Here is a 21820-nt window from a genome sequence, read left to right as displayed (position 1 = left end):
GGACTGCAACTCCCATCAGCCAGTACCAAAACATCCAGAGGGCACCAAGATGGCAAAGGCTGTTCTCAGAACACAGAGTGATGTTCTTTACTCCAGCTGGAGCAGTAACACTAACCATTTGTGCCACAAGGTTGTTCAGTATTAAAAAGCCCCTATGAGCCTTTCTTTAAAAATATATAGATCTGTATTATTTAACAGGAGCCAACATGCACTTGGTTGCTTGAATGTTTGCCTTCGTGGCACAACAGTCAGGGTTGAGTTCTTTTCCCTGTGCATCATTCAGATCAGTTTCTAGCCTCTGGGCACGGCGAAGCACTGAAAACACAGCCCTTCATCAAATAGCAGTCATTAGCGCTGGGGCACAGAGACTATTTATCAGGCCTTTTAATAATTCCTGGAGCGACCCGCCATCTCTCCCCCCCATTAATCACCATTAGGTTTCTTATAGCCGAGCACAGATTATTGAGAGGTACCAAAGGGCTGGCTGAGCAGTTGGAGGCTAATGGGCTCCGATAATTTGAAGCATTCCTCCTAGTCCCAGCTGCTGGGACAGACCCTGTGCCTTTGGAGATCTATAATATCTGCACGGTCCTCCACTTTTACCCTCCTGCCTCCTTTCACACTGTGTCCTTTTGCCCTTGTCTTTTTATCTCCTCTTTTTTAAAAACAACAGCACCATAACCAGAAGAGAAGTCATATTTCACCAGCCTCAGGAACAGGACTGTTTAATTCAGACAGATTTCCCTGGGAAGCACCTTCCTTTGCAGAGGAGGTGAGCCGCAGGTTCCCATAGTTATCCCCAGTGGCATCACTCATGAACAAAAAACAAAGGACCACGTTCCCCTTCTGTTGGGAATGGCACCTGCTTTATGTTTGTAAAGAGGTGGTTAGAAGCTAGGGGTAGAAGCCAGTTTGCCAAGGTACTTCCAACCTGCAACTAGTGTAAACAAAGCTGGTTCCACCAAGCAATGCTCACACCACTTCTCAAGCCCGTCTTTGTTCCTACAAGGGCTAGAAACTTGATTCCAGGGAAGTGAAACATCAGTATGCTCAGGGCACCTGATTTTCACACCCAGTACCACATTTTACCTGCAGTTGCACAGAATTGTAAAGCACACACAACCCTGACTATATAAAATAAGGGCACCAAAACTGCCTGCAGGATGTTTGGTCAAAAGAATGCAAAATGTTGTCTTTTGAGAAAACCAGGAATGAACTATGGGACGTGGAAGGATAGGAGATTCTAAATCTCCTTCATTCCCACACAAAACGCCTACTTGTCACCACCTAAAGGTGAATGTGCCTTTCTGTCCTGCCTGTCTTCTTGGGCTCAAATTAGATGGGATGGTGGCAGACATGGATCTGTTTCTTTTCCTCCTGTTCACATATCAAGTTTCTTTTTCAGGGAGCACATGAGAGAGAAGTGCTGAAGCTTCCTTCCTCTTACCTCCTTCCCTCCCCTCAAATCATCATTGCTCAAGGCACCAGATTATGTCTAAAAGGCCAGGATGTGAGAAAAGTGCTTTGAGTAAGGGGGGGGGTAAAGCATAAGAGGGAGGAGGAGTCATTGTCTCTCTCCCATATGCTCCTTTCCCTTTTGAAATGAGCCATTGGGTTCCCCGACCACTGACAATATGTGAACGTGTGAATGACGACCCTTCGTTGCATTTAATTTTCCTGCTAGGTTGCAAAACATAACACACTCACTAGGAAGATAAGCAGGGGTGAGGAACCTGTGCTTCTTCAGACGTTGCTGGACTACAAATCCCATCATCCCTTACCATTGGCCAATGCAGTCTAGGGCTGATGGGAGCTGCAGTCCAATGGCATTCGGACAGCCACAGGTTCCCCATCCCTGGAGTAATGTTTTCAAACGGAGAGCCCTAGAGCCCAGCTGACCTGAACTGCAGCTTTGAGTTTCTAGAAGTTGTTGTGGCTTTCCTCCCTCTACTGTCCCTGCTCAGTAGCACAGGAAATAGGCCCTCTGAGATCTCCATGGTGTTTTTACATCATAGACAGTGTGTGAAGTCCTACAGGCCTTAGTTGTGAGTTTTTCAGTGTGGTGGCTTTCTCATGTCAACATGGCTCAGAAGCCTGCCCCAAGTAGAATATCAGCATCAGAAGATGCAGTGCCTCTGTTGGCTGTTCTTGGGGTAATGGAAGGCAATAATCCCCTCCCAAAAAATCCCACGTTGATTAGGCTAGCAGAGAGAGAGATCCCTCTGTGGCTGTGTACATACCAGACCTTCAAAGAATATTCAGAACACATCCCTCCCCCCAAATATTGGGAAGCATTTTTTACCCATCAAAGACCTACAATTCCAAATACTGTTTAAAAAATTCTGTCCCCGGGATCTTTTTTGGTGGTGGGAGGAATCTGCTTTGAATGTGCGTTAAAGGTCTCTTGTGGATGCAGCCACATGTGCCTCTCGGAAAGAACTGAGATGCTTTATTTCCAGAGGGTCTTGCATTTAGCGGTTGCTCTGGGGGGGAGCTCTGGGGATAAATAACTGAAAGAGAAGGTGGCCTTGGCGGGTAGCTGCACCCAGGCTGCCAGGATGGGCTGGCACGCAATTGCCTCATTTCAGCTGCTAATTGTCATCAAGGTGAATCATTAACAGTGGAGAAGAGGACGGGACAGAGCAACCCCATAGAGCTTAGAAGCAGGGAGGAATGGGGGAAATGGAGAAGTCAGGAGCAGAGCAGGCAGTTCAGGTGGAGATAATTCAAGTCTGTTGCCTGGATGTAGCAGATGGAGGTGCCTCGCAGTTCGGCAAGGTGTTTAATGGGCACATTGTGGGCCTAATGAAGCTAGAAGAGAGAGCTAGAAAAGATCCATGAAATGTGTCGCTCTCATTCCCAGCAGGGCAGAGATAGGGAACCTGCAGCCCCCCACATATTGCCAGGCTACAACTCCCATCATCCCTGAGCATTGGCTGTGCTGGCCGGAACTGATGGGAGTTGGAGTCTGACAACATCTGGAAAACCATAGGCTCCTCTTTGCTGCAATACAGTGTACCAATCTCTCTCTCTCTCTCCTCCAATTTCCTCCTTTGCAGTAAGATTCCCTGGCAACTCAGTTTACCCGTACCCATCCTTCAGTTGCACAGCCTTCCTCAATTTTTCATCATTTTAGAACTTGCATATTCCAAATACACAGCTTCTCCTCCCAATCTTGTGTGCTGTTTATCTCCTGCCTTACTAGCTAAATGCACACATTTGCTCACAACGTGCACACATGACACACACGCACACACATACACAGATGGAGACGCGCTGAGAAAAATACAAAGCCCCAGCCTCACAAAGAAGCACAAAGACAGCCTAGCGTACACCTGTAATCCCGCCAAGGCAGGTGGCCTCAAGGAACAAACCAATCGCACAGCCCAGGCCCTTCTCCAGCTGGCTAGCGCTTCCCTCCCTGGTGCAAATCCAATGGTCCCGGCTTTCTCATCTGCTTTGCCTGCTGATTTGAATGAAAACCAGGGATGGAGCATGCCCAGCAACAGAAGGGAGGGGGAATAGAAATAGACTGCTGTTGCAAATGGCAGCTGTGGTGTAGGAAATATTGCACGGGTGCAGGCCCTAGCTGATTCAGAGTTACTGTTGGGGTATTGTACAGGATACAGTGATGTGAAGAGTAAGGGTGTACCTATCTATCCCAGTTAAAACACTTGCATTGGAATGAAGGTACAAGTGCAAGGTGTGAGAGTTCTTTCCCCCCCTTTCAGCTGAACATCCACCATGAAGTCCTGGGACCCCAATTTTACAAAGAAGCAAATGTTTTTCTGCTTACACGAACATATTTATTCAAGTACAAAGAAAGGGAAACTGGCTGTTTTGTCCTAAAAGGGGTCTGAAGTTCCCAGGTAACATTATTCTTTTCATTTCTGGTGGATCCTCCTTGTCATGCTGTCTACATTCACATGTGTGTATCTTGAAATCTGAAACAAATTCAGCTTTGATTTTGCATCACTTGCAACTTAGGCGCCCTGAAACTAATCCGTGCAATATAAATTGTGCCACAAATCTGTTGTGTTTTGGAAGCGCATTGACACGGAACAAGGAAGCTTCACCATCTGCCCCAAAGATGGGGCTTGGCACCTGAAAAGTGTCAGTGGCAATGCTAAAACTGACTTGTCACACACAGCACCAAACCTGATTTAAGCAGTACAGTATGTACCTCATCCATCAGTGAAGATATAGATTCTACCCATCAAATCATATCCTATTATATCATAAGATGTTGCATTGTATAATATCATTTCAAATGATAAAGATATGTACTTAAATATAGTTATGTATAATTCCATCTAAATACTTGTTGAATACATAAAATAATCAAACCCTATGAAACATGCAACATCTTACTCATATGTATCTCAGTCGCTTTACTAAATAATAAAAACTCCAGAGATAAGACAATAGGTTAATAGTGTTTTTAGACTGTTCAGTCACCTAAGTTCAATCTTATGGGAGGTGTTAAGAAGTGAGTCAACCTCTATCTTCATATTTGGGCTGTGGCAGGGTGTGAGCAGAAGATAGATCCCTCAGTATGGGCTATTCCATGTGTGTGTGTGTGTGTGTGTGTAGAGATCTGGTACGTGACAAGATAGGATAGCCTTTGTTGCCTTCTAATTCTGTTAGACTGAGCTTGTCCTTTGAGCATTTATTTTTCCATCATAAAGGCCGCAAGAGTCTAAAGCTTTGTTTTGTAAAGCAGTCCTCAGGGAGTGCTTAAAAAGAGCCTCTTCCACTCTTGGGCTTCCTGAGGCTGCCCAGTAACAGCCTTCCCCTGGCCAGCCTTGCCCCCAAACCTTTGGCGGGGAGAGCAGAGGGGATTAGATTATCAATGAGCCTTGGACAATAGTGTGAAGGGGAAGGAAGCAATTAGCATGAGAGCAGGAGGGAAATATTTGCTACACAAGAGAATAAAAAGGCCTGTAATTTCCCACCCAACATGCAGCAGAAGAGAAAGAACAACAATAATTATCATAAAAAAGCACCCGCCTGGCAGCATTTGCACGACAAAAGGAGCTCATGCTGGGCAGATATCTCCCCCTCCCCCACTGAGCACTGGGATGGGATAGAGGAGGAGAGCCTTGTCAAAGATGGTGCTGAAATTTCTCCTTGGCTTCATTCATTTGGCGCCATGGTTCTGGTTTGAGAGTGATGGTGCCACTAGGGCGTTGCTTGCTAGATGGAGGTGCAAGGAGGCAGAGGGGTAAAGTCTCAAAAGGGAAGGGAAGCAGGGTGAAGAGATGAAAGAGCGTGTTGGTAAATTACCTGGTGTTAGGAGTGAGCAGTGAGGCAGCCACGTTGGCTGGTGAAACCAAATTGTTCAGGTTGGTAAGAACAAAAAGCAATTGCGAGGAGTTCAAAACAAGATCTTCCGAAACTGGGTAAATGGGCATTAAAAGCCAAATGCCATTCAGTGTAAGGAAGTTAAAGTGTACATTGATGCAGAATATCGTAGCTTCACGCATACATGCTCATGGAATCTAAACTGGAGGTGAAAATAGACCTTGGAGTCATAGTGAATAGCTCAATGAAGACATTCAGCCAATGAATGGCATCTGTAAAAAAGGCAAAGTCCATGTTAGGGATCATTAGAAAATAAAACTCTCTTAGTACCATAATGCCATTATACAAATCTATGGTAAGACCACACTTGAAATACTTAGTTCAGTTTTGGTTGCTGTACCTCAGAAAGGTGACAGTAGAGCTATAAAAGGTTCAGAAAAGGGTAAGCAAAATGATCAGGGGGATGGAGCCTATCCCCTATGAGAAAAGATTACACATTTGAATATTTTTAATTTAAAGAAAGGGCAAATAAGGAGGTGGGCATGACAGTGGTGTATAATAAAAATATGCAGGATGTGAAGTAAGTTTTTCTCCCTGTTTCATGCTATTAGAAACCAGATCCATCCAATGAGCACACAAACAACACAAAAATACATACCAACCACAGACACACCTACATATTTCTTATAGAAACCCCTACCATGCACACAGGCCACATGTGCATTTCACACCCACCTCTCACACACCTCTCTGTCTCTCTCTCTCTCTCTCTCTCTCTCTCTCTCACACACACACACACACACACACACACACACACACACACAAATACACATTCATCTCTCCCACATACACCCAAACACAAATGAACTCTGGATAACTGGGAAGAGGGTATATTTAACCCTTAAAGTAAAGCCCTTTGTGGCCAGTTTTCCAATCAACACCCACACAAACATTGTTTGTCCTCTGTAAGAATATATCCTCATGAGACAAACAGCAGTCTGCATGGGAAAATTTTGATTGAGAAAAGCAGAGAGTCAAAAACTCTTTCCCCCACTGATACATTACAGGCTGGGGGGGGGTCAGGAAATCCAATTAAAAATCTCCCAGGGAACATGTCAGTTGGCCCATAGCTGTCTGGCTGTGAAGTTGCAAAATATCCCAGAGTTCAGGGCTGGAATGTGAACAGTAGCACAGCGAGTGATGCATACAGGCAAGACACCCAGTCTGCTCTTGCAAAGGTTGTCAGCCCTGCAAAAACTGGATTTTCCCATTCATAGCAATGAATGTGTTGATGATTGCTGGATTGATTGCTGGTTTAGGTGGGTAGGGCTTTTGTTCTTCTATGTAGTGCTTTCCGTTCTCTTGTTCAAATGGTCTGGCATTGAAATACAGCAAAGGGAACACCTATAGAACCATAGAATTGTAGAGTTGGAAGGGACCCTGATGGTCATCTAGTCCAACACCCTGCTGTGCAGGAATCTCAGCTGAAGCATCCAAGAGAGATGGCCATCCAACCTCTGCTTACAAACCACAAATTAGTGAGAGTCCACCACCTTCCAAGGGATTCCAGAAAGTTCTTCCAGATGTTTAGTTGGAATCTCCTTTCTTGTAACTTGAAGCCATTGGTTCAGGTCCTACCCTCCAGAGTTTCCATTAGAATAGCACATCTACCTATTTCAGTAAAAGCTATCTTTGCTATCAGATTAACTCATCTATCCTTTTGCAGATTTGAAAGCCACCTGAGACTGACTCAGAACTTTGGCATGAGATTAACAGACTGTAGTAGACTGTACTGAACTGTACTGTACTGAAAAGAAAAAGCCACTAAAGGACTAATGCTGGGGGGCATGGGGGGGCGCTTCGCTAAGTTGTGAGTTTAGTTTCTGTTTTTCCCATCCTTGCTTCTGTTTGTAACATGTAATGGCTGATCATCTTAAGTAAAGGGATCTGCTTTAGCCTTACAGCTGGGTCTGCCTGCCTTCCCATAAAACAAAGGGCAACACCCTGCAACACCTTGCTCTGATGCCAGAAGTGAGCATGACTGTGGAGGAAAGGATCTGCCCTGAAAGAGCATGGAGAATTAGCTCTCATCTGCATATGCCTTTTGTTGTAAAAATTAGGACCCGCTCTACCACCACCACCACTCCCTGCTTTCAACTTTGAAATGGGCCAACCACATGAACAACAAACATAATTCTTTATGGGTGACATTGAGCCAGTCACTGCCTCTCAGCCTAACCTACCTCACAGAGTTGTATTGGGGATTAAATGAGGAGGAGGATAACCATGTACACCATCCCAGGATCCTTTGAGAAAAGGTGAGATGTGAATACAATAAATAGATACTAAAATAACTGCCCCGTCATGTCTAGTTTCACCCTAAGAGTATCTGGAATTGTTCCAATTTGGATTCTCCTTGGGGAGGGGTTGAAACTGACACTGCTTTAGTGACTCTGCTTCACAGTGTTGATCTAGAGATGGGTATAAGGGGAATGCAACCCGGTAGATACTCCTGTGGACCTCTCAGTTGGCGTACTGGACATTAATTGTCAATGGATTCTACTGGGATGCCTGTGTGAGTTGTCGGGAATTCAAGGCAGCAATCCATCTGAATTCTAAAGCATTTTGCAGGGTCACCAAGATGCTCACATTTTGCAAAGGCTCAGAAAGTCAGAGGACACTGGTCTCTTGCATAAGCCTGCCTGTCACCAATGAGAGTTACATAACCAGGTGGTTCTCACTTCAGCCCCTTTTCTTTTCAATTGAGGGAGGCTCCCTTTGTACACTGTGACCAAACCCGCATTTTGAAAGTGTTTGGCCAATGGGATGCAAACTTAACATAATCTAATCCTGAGTGGCACAACCCCTCATCCTGTTTCTTCTTGTTGTTGCTTCCTTCCCTGGCCAACTTGCCTCTAACCCATTCCCCAACTCTGCCAGGGTCACATTTCCCTGCACAGCTGCTCCGACAGTGCCTGCTCCTGGGACAGAGGAAGGAGATGGCATTTAAGAGTGTTTTAAAAAATTAAGAGAGAGCCAGAGAGATTTTTTTTGCCAACAGCCCCTAATGTGTCTGGGAAACTGACAGAGCAGGTAATTGCAAGATCATTCCCCCACTTGTCCCTGTGATTAGCTTCTTTCTGTGCTATTTCTGTTCCATTAAGTGTGTGCAAAATGGAACCCCATCTCTGGTCCTCCTCCTTTTTCTCTCCCCCCCCCACTCCAAAGTTTCTCCTATTGCCTCTGAGCACTAACTGTTCTGACACTGATTCGCTAGTTCAGGAAGATTATAGCCTTTGTTAGACTGATGTTTTCTGACAGTTCAGCCTGATAGCCAGAGAGGGAGGTAGTGAAGTGGCAGTAGTACTCTTAGATACTGTGCAGTGCTGAGACCCTTCCCCAGTTTTAACAATCCCCCCTTCACGAGTGCACGTCACCATGAATGCTTCGAGTCTTCAACCATTACCAGCAGGATCAATGCTTTCATTGCCCACTGATTGCTCTACCTACTCAGCCATGCCATAGGCACCTGTCATTAAGCAAAATGCTCCAGCAGCAACGGTATCATTGGCTGAAGGTAGAGAATTGAGATGTTGGCAAGCCTGAGGTTACAGCACTAGCTGATGGAGTCCTTTTTCTCATCTCCCTCTTGCCTGCCCTAGAAAAATAAATATGATCACTAGCTCCTTCTTCTTTATTACAGAGTAGCCTTTTCTCCATATCATAGATTTCTCATACAAAACTGGCTGATAGATGACTAACAAATTATTTGCTGCTGTGGTATGTCTGTGTCTGGGATGTTTGAGAAAACATATTTCACTTCATCTCAGTGGTGTCCCTAACAAGAGCTCAGTTTCCAACCTTTTCCCCATGAACTACTAACATTCCCACTTCGCCATTAATTTTATGCCAAGTCCAGGCAGAGATTCTGTTGTGCTTTTGCTTGTCAAAGGAGCTGGCAAGCTTGAATCATCAAATTGTAGAGTTGGAAGGGATCCCAAAGGTCTTCTAGTCCGATCCCTTTCAATGCAGGAATCACAACTAAAGCATCCATGACAGCTGGCCATCCAACCTCTGCTTAAAAACTGAGCATGAGAGTCCACCACCTTCCATTCCATTGTCGAACAGGTGTTACCACCAGTCAGAAAGTTCTTGCTGGTGTTTAGTCGGAATCTTCTTTCTTGTACCTTGAAGCAATTGGTTAGGGTTCAGCTTGCTCCATCTTCCATGTGACAGCCCTTTAGGTACAGTATTTGAAGACAGCTATCCTATCCCCTCTCAGACTCCTCTTTTCCAGGCTAAATATACCCAACCCCCTCAACTTTTCCTCATAAGGCTTGATTTCCAGTATCTACCCATGCTTGACTCTACAGTGGTACCTCGGGTTACATACGCTTCAGGTTACATACGCTTCAGGTTACAGCCTCCGCTAACCCAGAAATAGTGCTTCAGGTTAAGAACTTTGCTTCAGGATGAAAACAGAAATCGTGCTCCAGCGGCGCAGCGGCAGCAGGAGGCCCCATTAGCTAAAGTGGTGCTTCAGGTTAAGACCAGTTTCAGGTTAAGTACGGACCTCCAGAACGCATTAAGTACTTAACCCAAGGTACCACTGTACTTGCAAATAGGTGCCTTGAAATGCTGCAGTGCCCACTGTCAAGCAGGAACCTTCGCTTGCTGCCTCAAGCATCACATTTCCCCCTTGTTATGTTGTATCCCTTGTCATTCCTCCCCTGGATCTTATGCAAGCATGCTGCACATGTGCAAAGAGCAGTCCAGGAACAAAGAGGAGAGTGATGAGGAGGCAAACTAGGAAGTAGTGAGATGGAAAGTGACAGCATGTACTGATACAGACACATTCTAAGTAGAAGTCTCAGGTAATGATTATGCCAAGGCAGAAGGTTGGAACTGGAAGCCCCTTACATGAAAGAAGAGCAGCCAATTTCCCTGCTGAGAAAAGCAGGGAATGTGATTTGGTTTTGTTTTTTATATCTATACTGAAGGTACTGTGAGTTTCTGGGTAAGAGCTTCCTTGAGCCCTGTGGGGAATAGGTGGGATATAAATTGTATGAATAAATGAGTGGGTGATGAATAGAAGCCAGGATCCAAAGAACCATGAAACAAGTTGCACGAGCCCAAGGGGGCTTTAGACTTGCCTTTTCTTTTAGCAGTAGTCTGCTCTGCTGTATAGAAAACTGCTTTTGAAACTGGAGGGACTTCCAAAGGCAGTTTGTGATATGAGATGAGAGTCACCTGTTCAAACTGTGGAAAAGTCTGAAATTGCACCAGGCTAGCACAAGGCATTGGCATGCGCCTCAGCAGCTCTTTGGATTTGGATCATATCTAAAAGCCAGCTTGAACCAGCAGCTTTTTGCAGAGTCAGAGGGAAAGCCATTTGGGGAGTGGGGAGATAGAAGCCTGCTCCAGTCCTGACCTGCCTTTTAGCACAATCCTCTGTGCTCTTGGGACTACATACAATGCTAGTGAGGAAAGTCAAAGACTCCCAGGTCTATCACTCAATTACGCCCACTCCTGACATTGAGTGAACTGCCTCTTGGGGGCTCGGGAACTGTTTTACTCAACAAAGGATATCATAAAACACAGTAGCATATTGGTATAGAAACTTCCATAGCATACTCTGTTTGCATCAACAATATATACCACAAATGTATATATGTACACATGCATACATGCCTACTACTACATTAATATAGGGCCATCAGTGTGCATGGTACTTTAGATTCACAAAGTGCACTGCAACCACAACAACTACTACGACCACAATGTTATTCATGTAGTACTACAAATTAGTAAGCACTTCATCATAAAGAACTGAAGTTTGTTTCTTGGATTAATCCATCAATTAACTGAGTGTATTTTGATTTGGGTCACAGATGGCGCCTGGGAAAAGCAGATATTGTAAGCAATCTGTGCACATTCCTTGGAATCAGGCAGTGAATTTAAGACTTGTTTCCAAATGGCATATGATGTTGTCTGTGTTCCTCATGTCATGTTAAGATATGGCATTTACAATAGCTTATTAACCATGAATGGCATGCTCTGACCCTTCCAGCATGTACATCCAGCCTGCCTGTGTGGGATAAGATGCCCCAGAGCACCATAGAGCCCTTTCCTCACCCTGTCCCTTCCCAGCTAGCCCTTGGCCAACAACATACCCACCCATTACTCCCACTCAGAGTACCATCCCCACCTCCCATAGGTAGATGCAACAGCTCTGCTTCTCCACAGGTCTTCAGCATGCAGCAATAAGAAGCCTTCCCACTGGAAAATCTGCCATTATCCTTGCCGCTAGGTGCCTACACTCCAAACAGGGACATGGGAGGATATAATGTTTTTCTTTGTACAATACTTCATCTGCCATATGCAGGATTTCCTTCACACAGAGAGGCCATCATAGTGATGGTCATTTTGTCAGTCAAAGTATAAAAACCATATACAGTGGTGCCCCGCAAGACGAATGCCTCGCAAGACGGAAAACCTGCTAGATGAAAGTGTTTTCCGTTTTTGAGCTGCTTTGCAAGACGATTTTCCCTATGGGCTTGCTTTGCAAGACGAAAACATCTTGCGAGTGTTCTGATTTTTTTTCGCTTCCCCCCCCCCTTTCTAAGCCGCTAAGCCGCTAATAGCCTTTTAGCCGCTAATCCGCTAATCCTTTAATAGCCGCTAAGCCGCTAATAGGGTTGCTTCGCAAGACGAAAAAACCGCTAGACGAAGAGACTCGCGGAACGGATTAATTTCATCTTGTGAGGCACCACTGTACAGTCATACCTTGGAAGTCGAACAGAATTCATTCCAGAAGTCCGTTCGACTTCCAAAATGTTCAAAAACCAAATTGTGGCTTCTGATTGGCTGCAGGAATCCCCATCGGATGTTCAGCTTCCAAAAATAGCTAGCAAACCAGGAGCCAAAACATTCGGGAACTAAGCTGTTCAAAAACCAAGGTACGAATAGAGTAGTAATAATAATAATAATTTATTATTTGTACCTCGCCCATCTGGCTGGGTTTCCCCAGCCACTCTTGGTGGCTTCCACAAAGACCAAAAATACACTAATTTGTTATACATTAAAAACTTCTCTGAACAGGGCTGCCTTAAGATGTCTTCTGAATGTCAGGTAGTTGTTTATCTCTTTGACATCTGATGGGAGGGCGTTCCACAAGGCGGGCACCACTACCGAGAAGGCCCTCTGCCTGGTTCCCTGTAGCTTTGCTTCTCACAGTGAGGGAACCGCCAGAAGGCCCTCAGCGCTGGACCTCAGCGTCCGGGCAGAACGATGGGGGTGGAGATGCTCCTTCAGAGTACGTCCATTTCTCACAAATAATGTAAACAGGCACTCACATCATCATGCACTCTCACAAGGACACACCCTGTTACATGGGAAAAAGCAGAGACCTGCATTTACAGATCTTCAGGTCTGCATCCTTGCTCACAAGCTCAAATGATCAGAAATGTACGCGCACACACAAATGCACATAGCTTATCTCAAATAATGCATTGTAGTGATGTGATTGCTGAGTCTGTAAGGTAATCTCCTGGCCTTGGCAAATGCACTCACTGGGTTTTTTATCTGTTGTAGTGAAATGCAAATTAAATGACATGTGGGAACACAGCAGGTCAATGTATAAACATCATTCCCTCTTTATCAACAGATTTGCTTTCTTTGACATTTTAATTCTGTCCACATTTTTTTTAAAAAAGGATCCCCACATTGTCATTAGCTTTACTGATTAGCTCCCAGTGTCTAAGGCAGGGCCATGGATCATTAAAAGCATCTGAAATATGGGCCTTCCAGCAAGTTGTTAGTTCCGCTAGTAAATAAAAATTAAAGCTTGGGAATATCTAGTATAAATCATTGTAAAGTACAGAACAGCCGTATTTCATCACAGTGACTCAGCGGTGTGGCTGTTCAGAGGATGATGGGTTTTAAATATAAAAGGACTAGCATGTATATAACATTTTCTGCGCAGTCAGTTGGGATATAAATTTAGGGAGGGAAGCATAGGGCCAGGGAAGGCAGACCAATAGAGGCTGGTATAAAGGCTGGTTAATTCATGTGTTTTTGTTCGTAAGTTGGATTGTAGCCATGCTCTGTAATAGAAATGTCAAACTCAAATATTAATGGGAAGCTATACAACTTGTCAGAATTATTGAAGGGGATGAACAGAATCATCCTCATCATCCTCATCATATTTTATTTATTTATATTTTGTGCAAACTGAAAATCTTGCTTTAAAACTTTTTGTTTGATGTTGGGGGGAGAGAAAACTAGAATCATGTTATCCAGGATTCTGCTGCTGTGCTTGACGGTGCTTTTGTATTAACATAACTGAATTGATCAATGTAGTTCACTTGGCTCAGCTCATAGACATGAGGAGATGATACTCTATGGATTAATTGTCAGAAAACCAGTGTGGGAGATCCAAAGGTTGCATACCTTTCTTGCCTAATGTAACTTTGATTATTCAAAGTTTGGAAAATAATCTATTGATTGTAAGACACTATTCCAGATGGTCCGTAACGGAACAGCAAGATTTGGGAGTTGATTTATCAGGAATGTTGAGGACAGGGAGTAAGGGCAGTGAGAGAATGTTTCCCATTTAATTGGGCAGGTAAGGCGTATTCTCCACAATTTTGTCATGATGGCACCATGAACACTCCAAAAAGAGTTTTCCATAGTACCACTTTTGCATGAGCAATTAAAGCTGCTTCTTCATTCGGTGGAACGCATCGGTGGCAACCTTTGACAGCAGCCACATGGAAAGAATTACTATAGAAATAAAGGGTTGCTCATTTGATGGGACACTGAGAATAGCCAGACAGAAAGATGTGGCTTATATTCTGTCTCATTGAGCCAAGATCTGCTGATCCTAGGATTTGAAAGCTGTTTTTGTTCAGAGGTTGTAGCATCTCACTTTGTGTTCTGTACAGATAGCAATATGGAATGGATTGCACATGTAATACCATGGGTTCTTTTCTATCCAGACACCTCTGGCAAAGTAAATCTTTGTTTGTGCCTGCTTAACAGTCTAGGGACTTGGAAGTGTTGTTTTAGATCTCACTTTGTGTGTGGAAGTAGACACATATTTATGCTAAGTACGCTGTTGTTGATAAAAGCCACAATTGAAGCTATGGCTCTTGCTGTCTAGGGGTTCCTGGTATGCAGAATGAGCCCATGTCAAGATCTCTATATTGGCCCTTCTAAAATCCAGTATGATTCCGAATTTGGTGACAGTGTGGCATGACGCAGTGAAGCCAATTGCATGCTGTTGCCATTACATGCCTGCACAGCCCCAAACTCCCTAAACCTCAACCTTCTCCCTCCTGTTAGCGCCAGCAATGCATAGTGGAGCCCAACCTATACCACTGCATGTGCTATTGAAGTTGCCTTTGGAGGTGAGGGGGGACATAGCTCAGTGTATACATAAAGCCCCAGGTATCTCTGGCTAGAGCTGGGAGAGACCCCTGTCTGAAACCTTGCAGAGATGCTGTCAGTCAGTGTAGATAATACTGAGCTAGATAGACCAATGGCTTGACTTGGTATGAGATAGTTTTTTATGCTCCTATGCTCATTTTACAGCTGTTATAGAAGACTTCTGTGCATCCCAGTGTGGCCAAACGCCTTGTTAGCCTTTTAGTAAGAGGGAATGAATAACCCCGCAGTAAAGAAAATGGTCTGAAATTACTTACATAGCACTTTCCATGGTGAATGTTCTGCATTTGCCTTCTTATAATAACCCTATTATAATGTGAGCATTTATTACTATTCCAGTTGTACAGATTGGAAACTGAGATTGAAAGATAATGGCATGCCCAAATCCATCCAGTGAACCCTGTTGAACTGGGACTTAATCCAATTTCCTACATTCAAATCCAGCATCAACAGGAACTCATTGGCTTCCCATTTTAAATGTCCAGATAGCACCTTGAATTTAAATGGACGGAATGCACTCTTTCCTGTTTGGAAAGAGTTGTGTCTTGTTTGGTAGGTTTATTTGAATCAAGTGATTCAAGGAGTAGAATACCAACTCTGAATCGTTTCATTTCCTTGGAACCTTCCTCCTTCCTTTCTTTCTGTTTTATCCTAAATGAGATCTTTGTTTTTCTTTAAAATCACTAGCAGGCTTCCTAAATCCAACCAAGTAGCTTGTTTCTCCCCTGCCTCCTTTTTTCTTTCTTTCTCTTTCTTTCCAGGAGTATTTTCCCAATACAAAGCCATTTTTGCACTCAGTGTTTACCGTTTGTAAAGAGACTAGGGTTTACCTTGGTACTTTAGTCGCTGGAACAGTTGAATTCTACCAGCTCTCTACACTGTTATCCAACACCGAAGATAAACTGATGGTCCTTCCCCCATAAGAGGTTCCTGCCAGATCATGATGCCCCCTCCTTTCTTCTCAGCACCTAATTGCTGGACCAGCAGGGGTGAGCAAAGTAACCACCCAGTACGAGGTAGACGCTGTTTTTGCTTCTCGCATCGGAGCGTGATTAATATTAGTCAGCCAGATGGGTGGAGATGACAGGAATAATAAAGTAGCTCATTAGGGGACGATGCTTGGAAGGTCAAGACAGAGCCGCGATGCATTTGTGGTGAGAAGGTTGGGAGGGGTGAATAGGGAGAAGGAGGAAAGCCCTCCTTTGGGTAAACACTGTCGGAGAAGGTAGTGAGGCGGGTGGGGGAGGGGGGAGAGAAATACACGCGTTGGTTCCCAAGCAGAGGAGGCAGAGGAAGGTTCCGCCTGTAGGAACCTGAGCGTGAGCCGACCCACTCTGTCAAGGAGCGCGGGGAGAGACGGGCAGGCGCGTCAGGGTTTGAGAGGAGTGATTCGAGAGGTGCCGTCGTCAGGCTGCGGGAAAGAGACAGGAGGCGGGCTTTGCGCGCAGGACTTGAGAGAGCAGCACCTCTCCGCAGCTGGCCACGGGCTTCTGGAGCGCCGCTGGTGAGTGAGCCCGTCTGGGAGGGACAGGTGGCGTGGTGCTGAAGGGACAGCTCCCCGGGCGCGGAGGGGAAAACGGGATCCCGCAGGGGTTGAGGAGGAACCGCGAAGATCGCGGGTGGTGGTCTTAGGGAATTCGGTGGGTCCTCGGTAGCCGGTGGGGTATTCTTTCTCTAGCCACCTCTATCTGCAGCCGAGAAAAGTAGGGTGGGATCTGTGTGGGCGCAGCAAGGGGCGCTACTCTACTAGGTCTCCCCGTCTGCCTTACATTCAGAAAGGAACTTCGAGCGTGACCCTGTTTAAAAGAAAAGGTTGGCCTAGGGAGCCAGCTGCCCCCTGCCTTCCCCTCAGTCTTCACTGCGTTTTGGGATCTGTTTTTGGGTCTTTCCCCGGAAGCACGCGCTGTGTGAGGCGGGGAGGTTTCGCGGAGGGAGCTGTCCAAGTGCTGATTTGCCCTCTCCGGGCTTCGCCCACGGAGCGGAGGCTTCAGGGACTCGCCGCGGCAGGTGGCGATCTCTGCCCGCTGCCCAGCCCTGAACGTCCGAGCGGAGCCGCGGGCGCCCGCCTGTCTCCTGCTCTGCATGTTAATAACTCGGCAGTGCGGATGACGGTTGGGTAAGGTGGGGTGCGCGGGTAGAAGATTGGGGACAGCCGTGCGTTATTCGCCGCCCAGTCGGAGCGGGAGGGTTGGTACTAGGGAAGGGGGTGAACTTGGGAGTGAGGGGGTGCCATGTGGCGCTAAACCATACGCGAGCTAAGTCACATACACACATGCGTTCTTCCAGAGACGCCCGCGCATGATACAGGAGACCCACCTCAAGGAAATGCGGAGAGAAACCCACAAGTGGGCACACACCCGCCCACGCTACGCCAACTCCCAGGAATCCTCGGAACCCCTCTGCGCCCATCGCCTGCCTCTGGGACTTGACCCACAGGCTGCGTGCGCCTCTGTCTCAGCCCCAGAGGCAGTTTCTAGCCAGCTAGGAGACTAACCCGGACCGAACCAGGACCTTGCCCGCTTTTGCAGCTGAAGCAAATCCGCCGGGGATGATCGCCAGAGCTCCATGGTCTTCTGGCCGATCGCGGTCGCACCTGATTGCGACCAAGTGGTTGGTTCCTCGCTCTCTGCCCTTGCCTGGGAGATCTCTGTTTGCTAGGCAGCCGCACAGCTCCAGCGGTCGAGTGGGCAGGAGGAGCCCTCCTCGCTCTCTGGCTCTGTGTGCGCTCTGTCGCGGCGGGGCTGGGGCTGGGGAGCATCCATCCATGTGTGCTTGAAGGGATGAAAAGCAAAACAAATTTTCTCGTGGCTTCCCTCCCGCTCGCTGGCGCAGGGCACGGTTCGGGGTTGTCAGTGTAGTGTCATTTGGAAACGCGCGAGAGAAGAAGAAGAAGAGGAAGAAGATTTGCTAAGAGCGGGTTAAGTACCCCCTGCTCGGTCTATTAGACAGTCTCCTCTTTTCCCCACTCACCTCTCCGACAGGCTTCCAGAGGGGGACTTTGACCCTTGGCCACTCAAGTTCCACCGGTGGGAACCGAAGCAAGTTAGATTTTTGAGTCATGGTCACTGTGCCAAAGATTTGCGCCTGCCTTCCTTACTGCGCCGGCAACCCAAAGACTCCTGTGGTTGGTGGTCTCCCCGCGCCCTTAACTCGGGCTGGGTCCCTTGCATGTCCTTCCCGAAGCAGCTGGGGTTCCTCTGCTAGCGGTTGGTACAGCCGCAGCTCCGCTCTGCTTTCCCTCTTCGGGATCTTTAGAAACTCAGCGGAGGGCGATAAAGCGTGCAAAGGCAGGGCAAACTCGACGGGCTGCATTCATTCATCCCCTGGGCAAGGAGGGCTGCCGGAGTTCCTGGCTAAATGCACCAGGTGCCAGAACCAACAGTCCCAGAAGGCAGATATGCTAACCAGCAAAGGATTCTCTTTCCACACATAAACATGCACGCACGCAGTTTTTTACACACTGTGTATCTCGGACACACGCAGGCATTACAAACACTTTGCAGAGACTGATCCCTAGGAATCCGCTTAAGCCCAGGTTCCCATTTAGATGCATTCAGGTTAATTGGACTAGGTCGTTTTAATACCAGGGAATTAAAAGTGTGTGGAATGTGTATGTGCACATTCACAGAAGGGCAATTTTCACACACATGACACTTAAATAACCTTTGAGACTTTTCTTTTTTTGAAAAAAATGAAAAAATGATGCAAGCTACACTTATGAAAATGTCCATTAAATCATACATTTGACTCACAATATCAAGCAGAAACATCCCTAGCTATATCTCTCCAGTCTTTCTCACTCTCTCCGGGCTGCTTGTTCCATTTTATTTCGCCTAGTTCTTTCCCCCAGCAGACATAATCCTCTGCATAATTTCCTTGAAAAAAGAAACATCTCACAAATGCACATCTAATGCAGACATAATTCTTCAACCATTTCAGCCCCCCTCTCTTCAACATCAAGATGCCATTGTTCCACACGGTGCACAACAAATGACATCCTATGAACACAGCTGCCATACAACACAGATGTGTTACATTTTGTGTGCATGTAGTCCCATAGAATGCAATGCTGCACATCTCAGTCATGCACATCCTGTTTTCTGTGGCTTCCAATGCGCAGGGACACTCCATGTACCTCCAGTGTCAAAGTCAGTTAATATAACCTGATCTAACACCTAACTCCTTTGCATCATTTTAAATTCTCTCATGCATGCTTCCTCACATGTCCTATGGTGCATAATTTGCAGGAGGTATACAACTGCTGTTTTTATATAATGCTGCATACATCTTTCTCCCACTCACTCTGACATGTCATGCACCACTCTTGGAATATGTGTGATATGCCATTAGCCACTTTTGCTGCTTAACAGTTATCGGGCACCATTTGGCATCTGGGCACTGTGTAGGATCTTTGTGTCACTTGTGAAACTCTGGCTTACCACTCTTAATTTTTGGGGTGTGGGGAGAGGTCCTGAGGATCAAACCTACCTGGAATCTCTACTTTCTAGTCTAGAAGTCCTTCCCCTGTAATTCTGGAGATGAAGAGGGGGCCTGTGGTCACTTAGAGCTGGTTCTGACGTGATAGCAAGTGCTGACACTTACGCTTCAGCTTTTCATGCACCCACATTGGTTTTCTGTGCATGCACTTGTCAGCAGTTGCTGTAACATCAGTTGTGGTTTTGTGTTCTGTTCATGCTCAGAGACCCTCTCTCCTTAATTACATCTTCTAGAGCTTCAGCCCCAGCACTGAATATGGGATTTGGAGCTGAGCCTAGTGAGTCCTTACTTGAACTAAGGATCGTGTCTCTAGCTCCATCTTCCACCTGCCTCAATTCCCCTTCTCTCTCCCTCTCTCTTTTACACACACACACACACACACCATATAACAACAACAACAACAACAATTTATTATTTATATCCCGCCCATCTGGCTGAGTTTCCCCAGCTACTCTGGGCGGCTCCCAATCAAATGTTAAAAAAGTACAGCATTAAATATTAAAAACTTCCCTGAACAGGGCTGCCTTCAGATATAATATAATATAATCATTTATTTGGCGTAGTTTCTGTAATAGTTTCTCTGTTACAGAATCTCCACTCTTAATGCACCACTTACATGCATGTGTGTTTGTATTTCTATATACCACCACCTGGATACATTATTAAATACACATTATGGCTCCATCACACCTGGCCATATGCTTGTCTCCCAAAATGTAAACAAAGCAAGCTTATTTAATATAGTCTCATCCTAGATTACTCATGTGATGCAAGCCACAAACACTAGTCACAGCTTGGCTGGTGACTCTTTCCAAAAGTAGTTGATTGTGTCTTTGTTTCATTTACCATCCTTTAACTTCTGTCTGTAGAGAATCAGGCTGATCACTTCTCATTAGTGGCTGAATTAAGGTGCATAGAGGGAAGATTAAAATTTATTTAAGAATAGCCCTGCCAGATCAGTCCAGTTATCCATCTAGTCCAGCATTCTGTTCTCATGGTGGCCAGCTAGATTTCCATGTGGAGCGCACAAGCAGTACCTGAGCAGAGCAGCACCCTCCCCTCTTATGATTTCCAGCAACTCCTCTGTACTGGGGACAGTAGCACTAGATGGGCAACAGCTGTGGCAGCTGAAATAAGGCAAATTCAAAGGAACCAGTCAGCCGTGGATTAAAGAGCTGAACTTAAAATAATGTGACTAGTCTTCTTTCTAAAAGAGGGAGCCTGCATCCAGGTCCAAGTGGGTCAAGAATTTGTTTTTCCTATTCTGCCCATCCTGTTAAAGAGAAGGACAAGGACGGACTCACTCACTTGCAAGACACTCTCTTACGGAGAGTGCATCTGTTGGTGGTTGGACAGACCTGTCCTTAGAACAAAACAAAAAATAATTCTACAAGGTGGTTTGCCAAATTAACATGTTTTGGTATGGTAGTTGAACATTTGTAGTATAGGCATAGTACTTATTGCCTTTCTCCTTTGTAACTTTTTGCTGAACTTGGTGTTTGGTGCAATGCGGTGGGCCAAACAACCTCACATCTACCTATGCTGAAAATTCAAATCTTTCTGGCTTCTTAAGCTCTCTTCCTAGAGCACTGGGATGAAAGATTCCTTAAGAAGTCTGGGCAGGTGCTGAACCACATTACTGGTGGTTCCTTGGAGATTAAAGATTAGACCCAGACCACTGTGGGGCTGGTTTCCAAATGGAGTCTCTCCTCCCACAACCATTTTGCAACTTGTGCAGTTTGACCAGATGGTGCTTCTCACTCTTATGAGTCCTATTTAGCTGGGCTCAAAGGCTCACAGAATGTCATGAGGTTATAGAATCATGGGATTTTAGAGCTGGAAGGAACCTTGGTGGCTATCTAGTCCAACCCCAAAGTGCAGATTTTCACATCATCCTGGATTTCCAGTTTTTACAAAGGTTAATTTGCACGGCCATTGTGCATGTGGCGGCTGAAAGAAATCCATTTGAGATAGTTCAAAGGTGGGTTGTCCACCCAGGATGAACTGTTCATGCACAGGCATCAGCATTGACACAATTTTATATTGATTTTACACCACACTGAAAGCCACTCTCAATAGCAATCTGTGGCAGAATGTGAAACATACAATCCTGGTGTGATGGTACCTTCGCATTGCATAAAAGCCACAGGCGGGGATCAACGATCACTAGGAATTTTGTGATGGTTTCCACCCATCACCATTTGCCTGATGGTCCTGTGAATTGACCCTAAAGCTACTCCTTCACATGCACCTTCATGCTCTTCCCCTGCCCCCCCCCCCATTTTGGAATTTTAGTGGCCTTAATCCATGTATGCGCAGACACACGCAAAATGAAGCTTAGGAGACAGTGGAGCAATTCTAAACAGAGGAAGGGAATGAGAGAGGGTCTCTTTCTTTACAAATTGTGGGGGAGGAAGAGAGCTTGCTGTGCTTGAGATAATCGGCGTGGGAGAAACTGTGGGTGTGTATGTCTCTATACGTGTCCGTTTTATGTGAGAGAGCCTGAACATATGGCTTTTGGTAGACTCTGTGTGGGTGGGTGAAAGAGAGGGAATTGCATTGTTGGAAAAGA

General features: G+C 45.7%; 1 protein-coding gene across 4 annotated transcripts in view; it reads left to right on the top strand.

The window, feature by feature from the left end:
- Positions 1-21820, top strand: part of CPLX2 (complexin 2) — a 123479-nt gene that overhangs the window by 71825 nt on the left and 29834 nt on the right. Inside the window, exon 1 of one of the 4 annotated variants that reach the window (XM_081185001.1) lies at positions 15805-15905. The exons of 2 other annotated variants lie outside the window; for them this stretch is intronic. The gene's annotated coding sequence lies outside the window, so the exon portion shown is untranslated. Of the gene's footprint in view, positions 1-15804; positions 15906-15932; positions 16256-21820 lie in introns of those variants that run through there. One more of the 4 variants, XM_081184998.1, reaches the window with a different exon arrangement.

Source organism: Podarcis bocagei (genome assembly GCF_964188305.1).
Source record: "Podarcis bocagei genome assembly, chromosome: 2".
Classification (NCBI taxonomy): Eukaryota; Metazoa; Chordata; class Lepidosauria; order Squamata; family Lacertidae; genus Podarcis; species Podarcis bocagei.
Note: the sequence above shows the minus strand (reverse complement) of the source record. Positions and strands in the feature narration are given on the sequence as shown.